Source organism: Bubalus bubalis, chromosome 15 (genome assembly GCF_019923935.1).
Source record: "Bubalus bubalis isolate 160015118507 breed Murrah chromosome 15, NDDB_SH_1, whole genome shotgun sequence".
NCBI classification, from domain to species: Eukaryota; Metazoa; Chordata; class Mammalia; order Artiodactyla; family Bovidae; genus Bubalus; species Bubalus bubalis.
The window spans coordinates 69,362,942-69,380,363 of NC_059171.1; the positions used below are offsets into that span (position 1 = coordinate 69,362,942).

The 17,422-nt window shown below is 43.9% G+C and overlaps 1 long non-coding RNA gene across 3 annotated transcripts in view; it reads right to left on the reverse strand.

The window, feature by feature from the left end:
- Positions 1–4,272: 4,272 nt before the first annotated feature.
- LOC102402992 overlaps positions 4,273–17,422 on the reverse strand; it is a 39,100-nt gene continuing 25,950 nt past the window's right edge. The window contains exons 3-6 of one of the 3 annotated variants that reach the window (XR_006545047.2): positions 9,882–9,985; positions 5,726–5,790; positions 4,985–5,091; positions 4,273–4,889 (exon numbers count right to left, since the gene is read on the reverse strand). This is a non-coding gene — a long non-coding RNA (uncharacterized LOC102402992). Of the gene's footprint in view, positions 5,092–5,725; positions 5,791–5,823; positions 8,515–9,881; positions 9,986–17,422 lie in introns of those variants that run through there. The other 2 variants (XR_006545046.2, XR_328945.4) reach the window with 2 other exon arrangements.

Sequence of the window (17,422 nt, forward strand, 5' to 3'; positions counted from 1 at the left end):
AAGAAGCTGTACTGGGCTTTTCACTGTTTCCTAAACCTGGTGTTCTTGCCACCAGTTCCTGTCCTCAGTCCCCTCCCTTCCCTGCACATATTGCAGCTCTCCAGGAACACTTCACTCCCATCTGCTCTGCTATCCCCCCTAAGCAGCCATTCATTCATTCATTCAACAAGGTTTCATTGAGTGCCTACTATGGCACTGGGAACCCTGTTAAAGAATACTGTCCCCATACAACAGAAGTGGAGACTGAGGCTCAGATAGGTTATACAATCCATCCAAAATCACACAGTGAGTTAGTGACTAAACCAGGATTGAAACTCACATTTCCCAGGCTCCAAATCCCATAGCATTTCTTTTACTTTATGCCACCTCCTACTACAAATTAAAGTACATGGTCCAACAGGGAAAGAATTCTGACTCACCTAATTATAATTTGCAAGCTCAGTACAAACCAGGTGGCTAAATATCACACATGGGCTGTCCTTGACATTCCTTTCATAATTATCTAGGTCCCTCCCCATCATGTCACCAAGGGAGTGACTTGAGGTTGGAGACAGAGGAAAGCAAAGTACTCATTCTAAGAAAACAAAAAAACAAAAAACTGCTCACTCTACATGCTCCATTTCACAATCCCCCTGGCCAATGCTGCTTCCAATCAGATTGACACTGCTGAGTTCCTCTCAAATGAAAACTCGAGAGACTTCATGCTCTCTCATTTTTGATGCCAGAAAGAAAATACAGGGGTGTAGGTAGTGATGTGGGCTTCGAACAGACCAATAAGAGATTCCTGCCTTGTCTCTCAGAGAAGGCAATGGCACCCCACTCCAGTACTCTTGCCTGGAAAATCCATGGACAGAGGAGCCTGGTGGGCTGCCATCTATGGGGTTGCACAGAGTCGGATCAGACTGAAGTGACTTAGCAGCAGCAGCCTTGTCTCTTACTGACTGCAAGATCTTGGGCAGATTAGTAAAATTCCTTGGGACTCAGTTTCCTCATCTGTCAAATGGGCACAATTATGGAGCTTAGCACCCTCCCATGGCCACACATCAAGTATCTCAAAAAGTCATATAAAGGAGCCAGGCCTTGAGTCTGACTATAGGCGTTGTCCTCAAAAATGCATGCAGGGCTTCCTGTCCAAAGTGTCCAACTACCTTGCACCGTACAACTTTGTTCTGACACTTCTGCCCTAAGAGTATTAGGCCACAGACAGCTTTGCCAAGGTGCTGCGGAATTCTGCATGTGGATTCATTCTGACTTCTCTTCCTCTCACTGGAGCTCAGTGGAGTTCAGGTGTTACCTATCATCTTTTAGAAAACCATTGAGACAGTTAATCATTGCACCAGTCACCTGGGACACAGGCTGTCCAGGAGGCAGAGGACAAAGTTTTGTGGCCAGCATGCAAGAGAAGCTAAGTTTTCCCCAGACTCATAAAGAGCTCTTGAACAAGAGGCTGCTAGTGAGGGGCATGTGGCCACTAAGAAGTTTGGGTTGGTCGCCTTTTGAAAATTAGATTGTACAATGAAAATTCAATTTCTGGCTTCTCTTGACAGGTTGGGAATATCTGGAAAATGTGGGTCTATATTCTGGCATGGCAGCATTCAGTGGGGGCTGAGGAACCTCGGCTGTCTACTTCTCCTGCTCCAACCTCAGGTAGAGCACACCACAATGGAAGCCGTCTGCCTCACTCGTGTGTATTTCTTGTTGTTGTTGTGTTTTTTTTTGGTTTTGCATTCTTCTTGTCATGCAAAGTCTTTTAAGCCTGGTATGCAATGCAATGTATGGGGCCGAGCCAGTGCTAAAGAACCTGCCTGCCAATGCAGGAGACATAAGAGATGTGGGTTCAATCCCTGGGTAAGAAAGATCCCCTGGAGGAGGACATGGCAACCCCCTCCAGTGTTCTTGCCTAGAGAATCCCACGGACAGATAAGACTAGCAGGCTACAGTCCATACGGTCACAAAGAGTCGGACACAACTGAAGTGACTTAGCACACACAGCACGTGCAATGAACACTTACAGAGCATCGGATTAGTTGCATTTCAGGCCCCTAGTAATCATCACACTGGGCCACAAGCCTCAGAAGTTCCCCGTCTTCTCCCCTCCACCCACCCAAGCAGCAAGACCAAAAGATGGCCAAGTGATAACCCTGCTATTTTGGTGCAGAGAAGCAAAATGCAGGAGGATGTGAGACTCTGGAATGCTGGGAGTTGAAACCTCCCCAACTGCATCCTGCACGGCCTCTACCCCAAGAGGGCACCCAGGACTCTGTGAGGCAATTCTGTAGACGGCGCACAGAAACCACCAGATCATGTTTATTTCTTGCCTAGGCTTGGCAGGCATTTGTTTTCTATGCCTAACTGAACAGTATCTGGGACTTAGAACATACTGTTGCTTCTGCCTGGAAGGCCCTTACCACCCTAACACTCTTTCTCAGCCACACTGACTCCTACTTAGGAGTCCTACTCACCCTTCAAGACAAACTCATTGATCACCTCCTCCAGGAAGCCTTTCCTGATGGCCACCTCCACTCTTCCCTGCCTGGGTTCCTGAGTGTTTCTGTTAACTACTGCTGCATAACTAATGCCTTGAAACAACAATAAACACTTAACTATCTCCCAGTTTTAACGGGTCAGGAATTTGGGAGCAGCTTGCCTAGATGATTCCGGATCAGAACCAGGCTGTAATCATCTGAAGGCTTGACTGGAACAAGGCTTGCTTTTCAGATGACTCATTCATGTTAGGCAAATTGGTACTGGCTGTTTATTGGAGAAGTCGATTCCTCACCATGTGAACTATCTATAGGACTATTTACGTGTCCTCATGACCATGACGTGGCAGCTGGTTTTTACTAGAGAGAGTGATTCCAAAAACAGGGCAAAAACCAGAGTTTTTTTCTGATCTTGCCTTGTAAGTCATGTGCCATCATTTCTACAATATCATGGGTTTTTTTTGTGTGGGGGTTGTACCATGTAGCATGCGGTATCTTAGTTCCCTGACCAGGGAGTGAACCTGTACTCACTGCAATGGAAGAGTAGAGTTTTAACCACTGGACCACCAGAGAAGTCCCTACAATATCATTTATGCCTCTCGGGTCAGCCTTTTCACAGGAGAGGGGACCAGCTACATAAGGGTATCAAATATGAGGACCTCTTGGGGTTGTCATGGAGACTAGGTACCACACTGAGATCCAATTGGCTTTCTACCTCTGTCCCGGCATTTTTCATGTAGTATTAAAGTGTATTATTGCCTTATAGAGCTCTCCCCCGAAAACTATGACTTATTAAAGGATTATCTATTTGAGCCTGATATTCCCTGTGCTGGTAAATAGTTACTATAAGCTTGCTGAGGAAAGAAGTCTTTGTCTCTCTTATTTCCTGATAAAGCTCTATCACCCATAACACTGTAGATGCTCAAAAAATTATCATTGATGTGAACAAATAGATGAACCAATTTACTGGTTACCCCCAAGTCTAGAGGTCAGAAAATCTGCCATGCTATTTTAAATCAGAGATGAAGAAAATTCAAGATTCTACTTCAGTTTCCAGAGAATGTTCTGGTGATGCTCAGAGCTGGATCAATGCATAAGCATTTGTTCAGGACACAAAATGAGGTCATGGATCAGAAACTTAGCTCTGTGTTCAGCATGCAGGGGGCATCTGCCCAGGCTAGGCTCCTTTCTGTCACCTGTCACCACCTGAACAGGGGTGACCCTCCACCCAGCTGCAGGAATCCCCATCAGGCCTACAGTGTGATGTTCAAGTGCACGAACTCACCGAGGATGACTGGGGATCAATCCCCGACTCCCCTCCTGATGATCTAAAGGAACTTCAGCAAATTATTGAGCCTCTCTGTACCTCGACTTTCTCATCTGTAAAATGGGAATTGAAACAGGTGCCTTCTCACACATTTGAGGCGAGGACTGAATGAGATCATGTGATCATGTGTTTTCTTTAGCACCGTGCCTGGCTCAATTAAAGGAAGCCTTTAATAAATGCCAAATATCATCTTTATTCAGCACTGACACAGCATGTGAAGGACTGTATTAAAAACATCAAAAAGATAGATTTAATAAACAAACAAGGTTTTTAATGGCCACATTAGTATGGATTAGAGGATTAAATCTATTCTAACTCCTGCTGACTGGTTAATATGCCAGCTGTGTGTGTGTGCTAAGTCACTTCAGTTGTGTCCAACTCTCTGTGACCCCAGAGACTGCAGCCCACCAGGCTCTTCTTGTCCATGAGATTCTCCAGGCAAGAAAATTGGAGTTGGTTGCCATTTCCTTCTCCAGGGGATCTTTGCGAACCAAGGATTGAACGCACGTCTCCTGCGTCTCCTATATTGGCAGGCAAACTCTTTACCACTAGCACCACCTGGGAAGCTCCAATATGCCAGCGAGGCATCCTCAAATATAAAATCACTTTATCTACCTTTCATTTAAAGGAGGGGGGGGGGGAATCAATGAATTTTTGTTTTCCTCTCTTATCCTTTGCTTACTTACATGCCAAAGAAGGTTATTGTGCAAAACACCATGGTGTGACCTCTGAATGATCACCAGCCCCTTTGTGTAGCCAATATCAGCACAGAAAGGTTCTGAAAGGATTTCTTTTGTCCAGATCTTTTTTACTGTCCCAGATCTGACCCTAAACATAAATATTGGCAGCCTGGTTGGCATATAAAGGCCCGGTTGACCCACTGACCCAGTTTACGGAGACAGCACCAAACAGAATCACTTTAGCCCTGGCTGCTGAGGAACCTCCTGGCCACACAAGCCTAAAGCTCCTCATCCATTCACTCTGATTAGTCCTGGAAAACCCACCATCCGAGGGCTCTGGACTCAGAGATGCTCGTAAGCTGTGCCAACTCTCAGTTCTGTCCAGGGCTGGCTTGAGTCCTGTTTGTTATGAACAAAGAGTAACAGAGGTGTTTCTGATGTTCCTAAGAGAAGCGGCTGATAGTACTGCTTCTAGATCCAATGAGAAAGCCCACCTGAGTCAGCGCCAAGGTCCATCTCTTCCTACTAACAGAGCAGATCTTCTGTCTGGAGCCAACATCCATCTTTCTTTCGGTTTCCCTTGTCTTCTGTGCTATTCCTGCTGAGTAGAACAGAAAAGCAAAGAATCTCACCCAACACAACTCATCCCCACAGGAACAGGAAGCTGAGATAACGGACAACATGGGCTGTGCTGCAAGGATCAGCCTAAAAATAGCATCTCAGTCCTACCACCTCAGCTCGTCTTCTGGAAGTTGACTGTCAGGTAATCATCCCAGCTTCTCTGTCTTGACACCTGTTGGAACTCAGAGTCCCAGTTGCACTGAAGGAATCACAGCCATTCTGACATCTGGCAACTTCCAGCTGACAAAGCGCTATCCCGTGTTGCTATGGGTCGATCCCATGACCACTCACTGAATTTTGTGTGTTGTCCCAGGGCACAGATGGACACCCTGAGAACTGGTGAGGCAAAGTAGCTCGCCCAAGGCCATGTGCTTAATAAACAGCAAATTCATGAGGTCAAACCATGTTTATCCATCCTGGACCTTGTAGTATGACAGAATGGTTACCTGTGTGGGCCCTAGAGCTGGCTTGCTGCTGCTGCTGCTGCTGCTAAGTCGCTTCAGTTATGTCCGACTCTGTGTGACCCCATAGACAGCAGCCCGGGAGGTCCATGGGATTCTCCAGGCAAGAACACTGGAGTGGGTTGCCATTGCCTTCTCTGAAAGCTGGCTTACCTGGGATCAAATTTGAGCTCTTCTCTCAAGCCTCCTCATCTGTATGTCTCTTCATTTGGTTCTTGCTGAGTTGTATATTTTATAATAAACCAGTAAATACAAAAGAAAAAGAAACATTTATTTAATACATGAATGGAGGAAAGAAGGGAGAGAGGACAAGAGGAACAAAGGAAGGAAAGAAAGAAAGAAAAGAAGGAGAACATCACTGCTCAGATAAGCAGTAACATTATAATAATAATAGTCATGTGTTGAGAATCAACATTTCAGAACCTTTACATCCATTTTTTATCTCATTTAATCTTCACAGTGATCCTGGAAGATAAGAATTAGAAACCCCATTTGACAGGTGAGGACCCCAGAGACTAGGTGACAAGCTAGTATCCTCTAGCTAGTCAGAGGCATTGCTTGGGTCCACACTTGGGTCTTCCTGACTTTCTCCAAAGACAGCTAGCAGCTACCCACTTGTATTGAACTGGGTGTTTGAAATCTGTGTATCTCTACCTGAAAGAGTTCATAAAAGTTGGTTAAACCCATTGAATATCTGAACAGCCTTCTTCCTAGTTGATTGTTAATTCCTTAAATATTTTCCCTACCTTAAAAGGATGACAGGTTCATTAAGCTGTGAGATAGTATCTGTTCATTAATGTGTGCTAAATTGCCATGCAATTTCTATTGAATTAAATTACATATTCAATGAGTAAGCAAATAATTCATCAAGACTAATGTGACTTCTGTGAATGCCAGAGCAAGATTTGGGCCATTTACTTATCAAATGCTGATTTCTTAAAAAAAAAAAAAAAACTCACAATGAAATAATAAATAATCAGCTTTAAAGTTTCATTTGGTATTCTGGTTCAATCAGGAACATATGCATAGTACCCGGGATCCTCATTGGCTTCCAAATAAGGTGGCACTCAGAAATATGAGCCCATTCATTTTCATTCAGCTGTGTGATTTACAGGCTAAGGCTGTACAGCTAACACACACACCCACATAACCAAGCATAGCAATTAGGCCACTTGATGGGAGCCATAGGCAAGGGCAGTGAAAAGTATTCAAGCCAATGTGGTATTTTATGGGATCTGCCTGACCTGAGCACCAGCAGATTGAGATGGAGAACAACAGGGTTGCCTTCCTGCTCTGGAGTTTTCCAAGTGTGGTCACAAGATCAACAGCAGCTGCATCAACTGGGAACTTAATAGAAACTCAAATCTCAGGTCCCACCCTAGACCTTCTGACTCAGAAACTCTGGGGGTGGGGTGATTCCTCCAGGTGACTCTGATACAGCAAATGTTTGAACCACCAGCCAACCTGTAAAAAAATACCAGAAGAGCATGGGGTTTCCCCTTATGTAGATCTAGGTTTGAATCCTGATGGCTACATACCAGTTGCATAGCCCTGGGCTGGCTATTTAACTTTTCTGAGCTTTGTTTTTATCATTTTTTTTAAAGGTTAAAATACGAATGTGACCTGCTTCCTAACCTTGCTGGTGGCTCCATGGAGATGACACGGGCAATAGGAACACAGGGAGCCTTGGCTTTCTCCTTGTGTGGAGATGTCTTGAAAGATTCAGCATCATTTCTCTCCCTGCAAAGCTCACCTCCTGGCTGCATAAAGAGAGCCGGGCTCATTTCCTGGATTGCCTTTCATTGTGTGGTTCCTGGGGAGAGCTGGCCAGTGAGAGACCCAATCCTGGAAAGCACAGGGGAGGAGGGACTGTTTGCTTCGGAGGAGGGAGTAGCAGCCAGGCTGTGAGATTCACAGCAGCTTCCCAGAGGGCTCCTGAGAACACCTGCTTTTCTGCTGGAGCCCAGGAGCTTCGGGTTGTCGCTTCCCAGACACACTTGGGAATGAGAGCTCATGAGAACCTTTTGGCTGCTTCAGGCTAAGACCAGCCATGGTAGTTTTCCTCCTCTAGCTGTTCCAACAGTCTTACTTGCCCCTAATTCCTTTTAGTAGAACCCTTTTCCCTAGAATCTACAGAGTAGCTCTTGTTCTCCCAACCAAACCCTGATTTATTCACAGCTCTTGGGTTGGCCGATAAGTTCGTTCGGATCTTTCCGTAAGATGGTATGGAAAAAAAAGAACAAATTTCTGGCCAATCCAACATTTCTCTCCCTGAGAAAAATCTTCCCATGATGAGTGGAAGGATTTCACTTCCTTCAGGATTGGGAGGCTCTCCTAATTACCTAAGGGGACCCCTCCCCACTCCCTCCAAAAGCATGCAGCCCCACCGCACACATGGAACGTTCTTCCAAGAATCCAGTATGTTCACTGGCATGTTACATTCATATTTATGGCCTTTTTTTTTTTTTTTGGTATTTAAAATAACTGCTTAAAGATTTTCTACACTTCTGAGTGTGATTTCACATTGTTGCAAGCCCCCTGCCCCCATGGAAACCAATCATCATTCTTTATGCAAATCAATGGGGAAATATGATTCAATTAACAGAAACTGGCTTAACAGTCATCAGCAAGGGCTTGTTTTTTTAATTTGACTTTTAATGTGTTTATAATGTCAGATAAGCCATTTTTCTCCCCTCTTCCAGAAAACGATTCTAAATATAAAAGGCAAAATAATAATGAAACCTCAAATAGGTGAAGCACTGACAGCACCTCAAAGCCCTGTGATCTTTTATCTCCGGTTGTCAGGTATTCTCAGCCTCACACAGAGGAAGCCATTGAGGCACAGAGCAGGCATGAGCATGACCTTAGGTCACACAGCTTGTGAGAGGAAGAACAATAACAGTACTTCAGTTCCCCGAACACCCCCAGCAAATCCCAGGTCCCTGTTGGATGGAAATAAGTCATTGATTAGATGCTACATAAATTATCAGTCCTTAGTAATAAATCCATGATTAGCAGAATTAGTCCAGAATTGCAGAAGTGGGGCTCGCTCTCTCTCTCTCCCCCTCTCTCTCTCTTTTTGGAATTTTACTCATGCAAATCTGAACACGGATTTGAGTTCTTTGGCTAAAAGATCTTTCCCAGAACATGGGCTGGTTTCCAGACTCCTGTTTTCTAGTGAATATGCCCACTGTTTTGGACTCCTTGGTTTTCCAAGGTCATGGCTACCCAATCTGGCTGTGGTAGGGACACCGATACACTAAATCAACGAAGTTCTGTAATGCAGAATGTTTTCCAAAATGAATTCATGGAGATGCTATCATTGAGAATATGGAGGAGGAAGGGATGTCCTAACCAAGGCATTGGTCACATTGATTTTCGAATTGGACACAGAAAATATATGGAGGTAAAAAAAATGGAAGTCAGGAGGGTTCAGGGTGGGGCACACATGTATACCTGTGGCGGATTCATTTTGATATTTGGCAAAACTAATACAATTATGTAAAGTTTAAAAATAAAATAAAAAAAGTATATTTTAAAATGAAGTCCTTAAACGAGATGCAAAAGATAATCAAAATAAGTGGCAAAAAAATCTGTAAGTAGCTTGTTTAAATCTCCGGTATAAAATTGAGTGTATAAAAAGGATCAGTACCACCATTTGAGCCACCAGGGAAGCCCAAGAATACTGGAGTGGGCAGCCTATCCCTTCTCCAGCAGATCAAACTGGGGTCTCCTGCATTGCAGGCAGATTCTTGACCAGCTGAGCTACCAGGGAAGCCGAAACGCCCAAGAATACTGGAGTGGGTAGCCTATCCCTTCCCCAGGGGATCTTCCCAACCCTGGGATCAGACCCAGGTCTCCCACACTGCAGGTGGATCCTTGACCAGCTGAGCTACCAGGGAAGCCCACCACCCAGAAAATGATGGCTTTTCTCTTCCAGGATGAGCTGGTCCCTCCAGGTCACTCAGGCCCTAAAATGACCCCACAGACAATCTCTCCCTGGTCCGTAGAAAGTGTAGAGACTGACAGAGGATCCCGGGAGATTTCTTTCAAGAGAGCCATTCCCCCACCCAATGGGAGGTTTGATTTGCTGTCTTAGCAATCCTTTGTTATAGGTTATACCATCCCACAGCTGAGGGCTCAAAATCACCATAATGGTTGGTGATCACTCATGGTTTTGTATGTGAGGATTTAAGTCAGCTCTGGTTTGGGATCTCCTGTGGTTGCAGTCAAACGTCACCCAGGGCTGCACCATCCGAAGTCTCTACTCTACTGGGGCCAAAGGATGCATGCACTCCAAGGTACTCACTCACACGGCTGGCAAGTTGGTGCTAACTTCTGGCCAGGTCTTTTCTGTAATGGCATCACCATAGGGCATCTTGAGTGTCCCGACAGCATGGTAGCTGGCTTCCCCTGGAGAAAGAAAACCAAGGGATCAAAGACCTGCCCTTGGATGCCACACCCATGGCTTCCACAGTGTTTTCTTGGTCATATAAGTCAGTCCTAGTTCTGCACCAGAGAGTGTGAAAAACAAGAAGCTGGTATCCTTGAGCACCATCTTGAAGGCAGCCAGCACTCAGCACACAGCGCATGACTTTTGCTGAGAAATCTAAAAGGGAAAAGGCTGATGAAGCATAGAGTCAGCAAGTGTGGGGTAGAGGATGTGGGTTTCCCATGGACCAGATGTGGACCTCTCTGTGAAAGAGCCCTGCTGAGGAGTCAGATTAGAAACGTGATGAAATATAACGGGGTTATATTCGTCAGGAGAGGCTTCATGCAGGGCTCTCAGAAGGGCCCCACACTTGGGTTTAATGCTCAGCTACTGTCATTTTGAGATTCTGAATACTTTTTTTAACAAACAGCCTGATGCTTTCATTTTGCACCAGGCCCCACAAATTATGTAGCTGGTCCTGGGTAGAGGCTAAGGAAGAAGATAACCATCCATGGACATAAAGATGCCATTGCTCTGGCCAGGAAGTATGGGTGAGCGATCCCCAGTAATGGCGTTCCCTGAAGAACCCATGAAAGCACCTCCAAAAGAGTCAGTCTTAAACTGTTGAGAAATCTGAAAAGGTATCTAATGGATAGATTTCTGTTTTAGCCCACTGATGTTATTCAGTCACTAAGTCATGTTCAACTCTTTGCAACCCCATGGACTGCAGCACGCCAGGCTCCCTTGTCCTTTGCTCTCTCCTGGAATTTGCCCAAATGCATGTCCATTGAGTTTTAGCCTGAGCACCTCCAAAAAGCATAGCTTAAGACAAGGGCTTGCAGGCAGGTAGTCCATTTGAGGAAATGACCACTAAATACAGGTTTGGGAGTTCAGAAGGAGTGCAGCGTGGAGAGGAGGAAATTATGGTCCATGGTTGTTTCACTGAGCTCACTTCTCTAGGCAACCAGGGCTCTGTCTCCCTAGGAACCGTCCCAGAGGTTTGTAGGGTGCCCCTTGGATCAACCTTCTAAGAAGTGGGAAAGGGGAGCACTAGCTCATCAGGAGCCACCCCTACTCATCAAGGGTTGCCCCACTGGGTTCTCATCCCTCATGCATACATTAGAAAGGCTGAGAGGATTCCTTCAGCATCATGGACAGTAACAGCAAAGAAACTCTGGGACTAGAAGCAAAGAATAAGCTTGTGTTTCCAAGTTGTTCCTACTTGCCACTGGTCCTTGAAGCAAAAGATGGAGTCAACTGTCAGGCTGAGCAGTTCACATGGCAGCTGATTGGTCTCCATGCAGCATCAGTAGAGTGAAAACCTTCCTATCCCTCCCTGAATTCCAAAGCTGGAAGGCTCAGAAGCCTTGACAGGAAGACAAGGACCAGCAAAGGATTGGAGAAGCCAATTCTCTACCCCTTCCCCAACTTCAGGCTTCCCTCTTGAGCTGGAGGAAAAGTAAAGTCTCAGGTCTCATCAACTTAGAATTATATTGGGTGACTCCTACACGGTTGGTGGAAATGTAAATTGGTGCAACCACTATGGAGAACAGTATAGAGGTTCCTTAGGAAACTAAAAAAAGAGCTAACATGTGACTACAATCTCAGTCCTGGGCATATACCCAGAGAAAACATGATCCAAAGGATACATTCGCCCCAACAATCATTGCAGCACTGTTTCCAATAACCAAAACATGGAAGCAACCTAAATGTCCATTGACATAGGAATGGATGCAGAAGATGTGGTGCATATACACAATGGAATATTACTCAACCATTAAAAAGAATGAAATAATGCCACTTGCAGCAATATGGATGGACCTCGAGAGGGTCATACTGAGTGAGGTAAGTCAGACAGAGAAGGAGAAATACTGTATGACATCCCTTACATGTGGAATCTAAAAAGAAATGATACAAATGAACTTACTTACAAAACAGAAAGAGACTCACAGACTTAGGAAAAAAAAAACCTTATGGTTGCCGGGGGATGAGAGAGTTAGGGAGTTTGGGGTGGTGAGGTACACACTGATATATTTTAAATGGATAACCAGACAAAGACCTGCTGTATAGCACAGGGAACTCTGCCCAGCGTCATGTAGCAGCCTGGATGGGAGGGGAGTTTGGGAGAGAATGGATACATGTGTATGTATGGCTGAGTCTCTTCACTGTCCACCTGAAACTATCACAACACCGTTAATCAGCTATATCCCAAAACAAAATAAAAGGCTCAAAAGAAAAAAAGTAAAAAGAAAAAAACAACAGCGACAGAAAAAAGTCATACTGGGTGAGACATTGTAATTCTGCCATCAAAATGCTGTTTGATGATAAAGTGAAGAGACACCAGGGCAATCCTGGGGCCTGAGTTTTCTCCTAGGACCAGGAGGATTAGTAGGCTCCCAGAGTGGACTTAAAAGAATGGAAGGCAGGCCGAGTAAAGCTCCTTTGTGATCACCCCAAAGAGACATGCTTGCTCAACCTAACAGAATATATTCAAAATATATTTGTACTGATGGTACTTGGGCAGAGCAAGAAAATGAAGTTAACGGGGGAAATGTGTTGTTATAGAAATCTCCTTTATACCACTGAGATGGGAACCAGAACCCGTGTCCCATTTACAGCTTCCTGTTTTTCCATAGGCTGTTATTCTGCCTAAAACCTCTCCTCCACCATCCTATTCACCTCCTTTCTAACATGTGTCAGCTCAAGGGTCTCTTTCTGATGGTGAGGGGGGAACGTGTATTGTTATTTTTGTTTTTGTTATATCATCTTTTTCTGCCTAGAGCAAAAATATCTCAGGAAATCTTAAAACAAGGACAGAAATGACATAAGTTGAAAGGTAATGAGAAGGAAAGATAGCAGCTTAAGAAAAGATAGGAAATTACAACAGAATCTAGAATGAACTCCTGTAGCTCTATGTACGCCTTCAGTTACTGACAGGTGCAGTGGGGTGAGCCAAAACTTTGGCTCAAATTTCATCAACAACTGATCTGTAAAGGGGCATCCAATCTCATCCCAATCAAGGCAAAGCTGAATCATTTTTCAGGGAAGAGATGTGTTCTTGATGCTGAGGCCAGTTGGTCAATTGCTCCCCCAGAGTTCTCCTAAAGAGGACGCACAATGTCCATGTGTTCAATACCATTCTCCGCAGCATCTTCTCGCCAATGATTTTTTATAAGGTCCCTCCACCTGTGACAAAAACATCACAAGCGGAAAAGAATCTCCAAGAGCCAGGTTGGTTGCCAACACCTTCAGGCCACACTAACACCCCTTCAGAGCACTTACCATTTCCTGTTGTAATCATTTCTACACCTATCTTTCTCTCTTTTAGTCTGTGAGTATCTTGAGCTTTAAAAACCATGTCTCGCATATCCCTCTGCCACCACTGGCAAGCATTTTGCTTCCTGTACATGCAAGGAACTCATACATATTTTCTGCTCAAATGGGAAAATTACAGATTAGCGCTGTTAGAGTATATGGGGCAACATTCAAGGCAAGAAACAAATAAATAGGTGTTGCTTAGTCTGGGGCTCTGGAGTAATTTGGCCTCTAAAATGTATGATACCAGGTGGGAAGGAATAGTCTGAGTAAGGGAATCCGAATACAAAATGCAGAAATCTTTTGGCCGCAAAATTTCTCAAAACTTGTGTCAATGTCCATGTTGGTTATTTATTTCTCCTGGCCATTTCCTCATAGGAATGAGTGGCAAAAATTCTTTTGAAACAAAAATATCCTTTTTGTTGGTCTTGAGGCAACAGAGAAGGAAAATCTGTCCCACAGTCTGCATCCCTCATCATGTTGAGTGAATCTGTCCCTCCAGCATTTAGGATTGTGTGCTGACCAATGGTATTTGATCTCCATTCCCTCAACAGACATTAAGTGAACCCTATTCTTCTTAGTACAGAAGATAAAATGATAATCAAGACAAAGCCTTTGTCCCCAAGAGACCCTTGTCTATTTGAATCTTTTTACTGATGAACAAGATTTCTTCAAATCCTAGTTTGGTCTTTGGTTTACAAAAAAAAAAAAAAAAATACAATTTACTGCACACCTAAGTCAAAACCCACACCAAGATCTATCACACAGTGATCTTGTGAAAAAGACATGGAGTGAAAACCACACGTGATATGGATCCTCAGAGGACTGTTAACCCTTGCTTTCTGGTTTCCTGCTCAGATCTTGTATTTTCCCACAGCTCTATGAGATACACTTTTAATGCCCCTCTTGGGTGATCATGTTCTGGAAGATTCCTGAAATACGGAATGAAAGAACTAAGGATGAGTTATAACAACTACCTTCTACTCAACTTTAATTGCAGAAAAAGCAAATCCCTTGCTCCCCTCACTCAGATGGGAGGGAATTCTCTTCCATGGTGTCACATTGTTACCTCCTTATACTCCTTATGAGTTCAAAGGTGATGTGCCATTTTCAGAGAGAAAGTTGGCCAATGTGCCCATCCCAACACAAATATGTATTATTAAATAAACACTAAACAGAACCCCAAACCAAATCTAAGTGTGCTAAAAAAAAAAAAATTGCTGGGTTGGTTTAAAATATTCTGAGAACCAAAGCAACTACTCTCTTCCAAAAGCAGTGGGGGAAAGATTGTTACACAAGGTCTCCTTGCTGGCCAGTGAATATCTGAACAACATATCTTATTATGAACATAATTTGAGAAGAGTGGCTCCTGTCTAAACCCCTATTTTTGTTCACTCAAAAAAGAAAAAAAAAATTCTTTCAGCCTTAAGTTTCTCTGTCTCAGTCTCTAGTCTGAGGACCATATCCGTTTGAAGACTTTGGCAATTTCTGTGGAGCCATGTTTAAATTGGGTGAGTGAAAAACTAACTCTCTTTAATAAAAGTGGCATTGTTTTGCAGTCAGGTAATTCCAAGTGGGCTCACTTTTTACTTTCCATGGGAATAGTCCTTGAGGAAGAAAGGACCTTTGTTGAGTTTTGTTTTGTTTTGAGAACAGTCAATTGGTTCTTTCTACCCTTCCTTCTGGGGCACCAATCTCTCCAAGAAAAACCACAAAGTTCAAGCAGAAGTAGTGAAAAAAGAAAGAATCTGTGCTGTATGTGAACCCAATTTGTCATTATCTGGGGTTGTTTTGTGTCATTATACCCACCCCCCCACCTTCCCCAGCCCATACCTGGCAGAGAGTCAGAGGACCCCCCTCACGCAAAACTCTGCTTTGTCCCTATTTCTGTACATAAGGATGTGTAGAGGTGAAACTTTGCTATAAATGTCCTCTTTCTCAAGTAATCCTGTTTTCTGAGTTTCTGCATAAATGACTTCTTACCTTCAAACTCACAGAAGTTCTTGTTTGGATTCAGATAAGTGGTTGAGATTTTTAATTGTTCTCAATTGGTCCATTTATCAGCACAACTGCTTTAGTTTCTTCAGGACAAATGATCAGGTCCTCCAGTCTTTATCAGCGTTTGCAGTGTGTTCTTCAGGTGTGGACTCAACTTTGCCCTCCACTTCCAGCAGCCATTTCCAATCCTTAACTAGGGTATAGATACTTTGAACACACACACACACACACACACACACACACACACACATTTGCTCTGGGTTATTTTGGAAAGTTTATTATCTACCACTGACATCAAACCAACCACAAAAGGCTCTGTTTTCTCAAAAAGGAAGCAATATTCTGTATCTGAGTATGAATTGGGAATGGAGAAAAACAAAAGAAATGAATAAAGCAGAGAGTGATAGGAAAAACTAGGCAGTCTCAATAGCTGAGAAAGAGAATAAAGTAGATGAAGTGCCTATAAGAGGTCAGGGGCTTCCCAAGTGGTGCTAATGGTAAAGAACTTGGCTGCTAATGCAGAAGCTTAAAAGACACAGTTTGATCCCTGGGTGGGGAGGATCCCCTGGATGAGAGAATGGCAACCCGCTCCAGTATTCCTGCCTGGAGAATCTCATGGACAGAGGACCCTGGAGGGCTACCGTCCATGGGGTTACAAACAGTCGGACACGACTGAAGCAACTTAGCATGCACATGCCCAGCTGCAGAAATTGAGGTTCAGAAAGATGAGTAGTGGAAGGGACTGTTAAAAGAGGAGGGGGACATGTGTGTACCTGTGACTGATTCATGTTGATATATGGCAGAAAAGAAATAAAGAAAGATGGTGCTAAGTTGTGTCTGACTCTTTCAATCCCATGAATTGGAGCCCGCCAGGCTCCTCTGTCCATGGGATTCTCCAGGCAAGAATACTGGAGTGGGTTGCCATTTCTCTCTCCAGGGGATCTTCCCGACCCAGGAATTGAACCCAGGTCTCCCACATTGCAGGCAGATGCTTTGCCGACTGAGCTATGTGGGAAGCATATATGGCAGAAGCCATCACAATATTGTAAAGTAACTATCCTCCAATTAAAAATAAAATTTTAAAAAAAGAGATGAGTAGCTTGCTGAATGTTATATAAGCAATAAGCAGTGGAACCTTGCGATAAGCCCAATCCTTTTCATTTTTTAAATAAAAAAATTATTTATTTATTTGGCAGCATCAGGTCTTAGTTGCATCATGCAGGATCTTTCACTGCAGTATGCAGACTCAGTAGTTGTGGTACTTGGGTTTAGTTGCTCCCTGGCATGTGGGATTTTAGTTCCCCAACCAGGGATCAAACCTGAGTCCCCTCCACTGCAACGTGGATTCTTAACCACTGGACCACCAGGGAAGACCCCAGTCATTCCTTTTTATTAGCCAAGAGAGCAATGGGACATAGTGGAAAGAACCTCAAGCTAGAAGTTCATGGATCTGCATTGTAATCCCAGCTCTGCTCCGATAAGCCATCCCTCCAATGTCCCTCTTTCACAGTTTAACAACCGAATGAATTGGACAAGACATTCTGTGGCTCCAAGAGCAATGCGAGAGATTCCACTGTAGACAGCACATACACAATAACTATTTACTGAATTAGTTTTTGACTGACTGATTACTGAGGTGCGTGGCAAGGTAACAACCTAATATCTGCAGCATGAGGACGTGGATATCAGAGAAGACCACAGTTACATACTTCACTTTAAATTATTTGATCAAAAATTATTTCTTTAAATGCTTGATCCCTGGTTGGGGAACTAAAATCCCACAAGCTGTGAAACAACTAAGCCCAAACACAGAAACTTCCCTCCTGGCAAGTTTCCTGAGAGTAGGGGTTTTGACTGGTTCATGGCTGTGGCCCAAAACTGAGAAGAGTATCTGGCACATAGATGGTGCTCAATAAAATGAACAAATGAGTGGATGAATACACTAAGACTTTACGGAGCAAACCAGGGAAGGTTTACAAAACAGGAGCATTTGACAAGAATCGAGAAAGATTCTTAAAATTTCAAAAGTGAAACAAAAAGTTTGTTTTAGCACTCACCATGTGTGAGCAATATTACAATGGATTGTTGACCAAAGGACTAAAGTT